General features: G+C 46.9%; 1 long non-coding RNA gene across 1 annotated transcript in view; it reads right to left on the minus strand.

Moving 5' to 3' along the window:
- Nucleotides 1–3,688, minus strand: part of LOC109324225 — an 11,500-nt gene that overhangs the window by 3,518 nt on the left and 4,294 nt on the right. Inside the window, exon 2 of the long non-coding RNA XR_002104879.1 lies at nt 113–118. This is a non-coding gene — a long non-coding RNA (uncharacterized LOC109324225). The remainder of the gene's footprint in view (nt 1–112; nt 119–3,688) is intronic.

Below are 3,688 nucleotides of genomic sequence, written 5' to 3' on the forward strand. Positions count from 1 at the left end.
CCCCAGCTGACTTCCTGCCCTTTGGGCAGGGGGCTGGACTCAATGATCTCCCGAGGTCCCTTCCAGCCCTAATGTCTATGAAATCTATGAAAAGGAGCAAAAAAGTGAAGACTGAAGACTTTTGAATTTAAAGAGCACCAGAATGAGTATTTAAAAGTGGCACCTTATTTATATTACCACCACTTCAAAACACTCTGACAAGGGAAAGTGGCTTTCCCATGAAGACAAACATACATTATGAGCACTTGATGGTTGTTTCACCCTTTTTCTGAACTCTCTCCTCCCTTCTGAATTACCTACTTTCTGAATTACCTACAAATTTATCCCTGAGAGAGACAAGAATTGAGAGACCAATATTTCTAGGTCACCAATTAACATTTGGACCAAGTTAGCAATGCAAAGCTATTATGAAGAAATAACAGCTATAACTTAATAGTACTTTGCTGTCAGGGAAGATTTGGTTTGGATCCAAGTAGAACATAACACAATAAATGTCTAGCAAGAGTCCTGAGTCTACAGGATGGTTTTTGAGGCAATATTGTAGATTAAAGGAAAAGCAAAGTGTAAAAAATGCCATATATAGACTGACTCACCATCGCCTACAGTTTGATCTGAAAAAAGCATATGAAATAAAATACATTAGCACAAAACACTTCGGTGTATTCAAAGCATTCCCTTTTTACTCCTCAAAATTGTTATCACTTGTTTGGGAAGTGCGAGTATGTCATGAATGTTGCAAACATGAATGAGACAAAGTGCCTCGTTCTACCAGAAAGCAATTTCTAAAGATGTTAATGAGGCAGAAAGGAGACATTCCAAACCTATGCATTTTGAATCTTTGCGTTCTGTACACCTTAGCCAGCAGAGCCATAGGGAGCCCAACACCAGCGTACAGATTTCAAAAGATTTGGTCACAGATGCCTAGATTCGCTGCAGCATGTCCTCCTATCCATCCTCGTCAGAACACCAGAATTAGAGAGAGTAATAATGCTATCCAAGTTTTGGCTGTAGTCAGCTTCCATCCACCCTCAAGCCAGCCCTGGACAACTTATCCTGTGGGTCAGTGGGAAGATCAATCCTATTCAGTTCCAGGATGTATTCAGCATGAGCAAATGGGAACAGAAGGGAGTGGTTCTTCCCTCAGTCCTTCTGCAACCGGGGAAAGGTGAGCAGGCTGGGAAACTTCTCTTTTCAACTCTTGTATCATCCTGCTGCAGGAGTGAGGTTTTTACCATCACCTTCCTTCCGGCTGAGCTCCTCAGCTCCATGCAGGAGTTCCTAAACTCTCACAGGGCCCCTGTAAATCTAAGCTCCTACTTTGAGGGAGCATTCCCTATCCATGATACAAAAGTAGGTAAGTGGAATTGTCAATAATAGTGAAAGGCTGATATTAGCAGGACACTCAGATTTATTGGTTATATCTTGGTCAGACTGGTTTTCTCAGTCAGAAAATGTTGCCCAAGAAGGAAATATTATCAGATGACTTGAAAAGCTGTACAGCCTCTTTCACTGCATGAAAACAGCCCTTTTTGAAAAACAGCTACAGGGGTTTTTGCAATTGTACAATAAAGGATGTGTCTAGAAGAGATGCTTATAGCACAGTAGCCTGTTACTACTGTGCAGTAGCGTTGCTGGGCACAAACCATAATGCAATGTTACTGTGCAATAGTAACAAGCTCCTGCACAGTCAGCGCACCAGGCAACCATGCCAGGGATGCCACTGCACAGTAACACCAGTTACTGCGCTGTCATTTAGTACTTGATTATGTGGTCATTTAGTAATTGGTTATTTTTTTGCAGGATTGTGTCAGTGATTTAATGAGATATGATGACAACACAAAAAAACTATAGTACAGATTTGACTGATGGATATAACAAAAGCCAAATATGCGCAGCACCACTGGAAAATAAAGTTAAACAAGATGGGACTTACAGGTGGTAGGTTCAGATGTTGTAGTAAACTCAGTTGTAGTGGTGGTTATAGATGCATCTTCAAGGAAACGGAATAAATTAGAAATTGTTTTCTTTTTTCAAGGATATTAGTTTCAAGATTTCTGTTACTTAGTACGTAATAAGGGTCTTTAGTTATCAGTTTAGTGTGTTAAGTGACCCTCTAAGGAAGCTTTTGCTTATTATGATTGTAATAAAATCTTGCATTTTCATTCCTTTTACAAGGAGATGTAAAAATACAATGCAAATGTCTTGATGGAAAGAAAGGGCACTGGGAAGAAAGATATTTGCACAAATTTCAATCGTTGGGACAGTGGCCAGGAGAGACCACAAATATATGTTTCTGGAACCTGTTTGGTTAACTCTCTGCTTCTATTATCTGCTAGTTAATATCATAAACTCACCACATAATAACATTTCTCAACGTATTTTTAAGCTCTACTAATCTAATATAATAAAACCCTTAATCCATCTGTCTGTCTGTCTGTCCAGAACACTCTGGGCCAACAGCACATGTGCTGCCGAGAGGGCGGGTGGCGATTGGCTGGCCTGGGCACAACTTTGTGCTGGGTCTTAGGGGAGGGGGCAAAGGCAGTAGGGGGCCAGGGAGCCACCATGCCGCACCCTCCCCCACCAACAGCTGGCATGGAGGGGGAGGGGAGCAGGAAAGGAAGGGGAATGGTGGTGGCACAATGGCAGTACCACCACTGGGGGAAGGCTGGGTGGGGGGGAGTGTAACTAAGACTACACCAGGCTGATCCTGGAGTAGTGGGGGGCTGTGCTCAGGCAGGGCTGAATTGTGGGGCCATGGGAGCCCAACAGCACCTCCAGGGGTGCAGGGTGGCAGCTCCCACTTCTGCATGCACTACAGGGGAGCTGTGGGAGGGAGGCACATGCCCCCCACCTTGGCTTCTCTGTGCAGTGCCCCTGGATAACCCGCTGGGCTCCGACTGCCCTACAGCATGTGGCTCTGTGTGTGTGGCATGCCGCATGTGGCTGGGTATGTGTGGCATGCTGCATGTGGCTGGGTGTGTGGTGTGTGGCTGGGTGTGTATAGTGTGCAGCATGTCTGGGGGTGTGTGGCATGTGGCTGGGTGCGTGTGGCATGCGGCACACATCTGAGTGTTTGTGTCGCATGTGGCTGGGTGCATGGCATCTAGTGTGTGGCTGGGTATGTGTGGGAGGGGTGGTGTGTGGGGGTGTGTGGCATGTAGGTGTGTGTGTGTGTGTGTGTGTGTGTGTGTATGTGGTGCCTGTGATGTGTGGCTGTGTGTGGGTAGCGTGTGGCTGTGTGTGTGTGGCACGTGGTGTGTGTGGGTGCTTGTGCGGCGTGTGGCTAAGTGAGTGTGGCTGTGTGTGCAAGTGTGTGGCATGTGGCTGTATGTGTGTGGCATGTGGCTAGGTAAGTGGGGAGCTGTTTGTGTGTGAGTGGCATGTGGCTGGGGGTGTGTGGCTTGCAGCATGTGGCTGGGCACATGGTTGGGTGCATGCGACATGTGGCTGGGGGTTTCTGTGTGGATGTGGCTGTGTGCATGGCATGTGGCTGGATGCATGGTGTGTAGCATGTGGCTCTGTGTGTGTGGAGGGCCTGAGTCAAGCGGCTGGGTGCACGTGTGGGGCGTGCGGCATGTGGCTGAGTGTGTGGAGTGTGTGGGCGTGTGTGTAGCATGTGGCTGGTTGTGCATCTGGGGTGTGCGGGACACAGGGAGCCAGACAGGGGAGTTGCATGCCACTTGAC

Source organism: Crocodylus porosus, unplaced genomic scaffold (assembly GCF_001723895.1).
Source record: "Crocodylus porosus isolate Cpor-Errol unplaced genomic scaffold, CroPor_comp1, whole genome shotgun sequence".
In the NCBI taxonomy this organism is placed as follows: Eukaryota; Metazoa; Chordata; order Crocodylia; family Crocodylidae; genus Crocodylus; species Crocodylus porosus.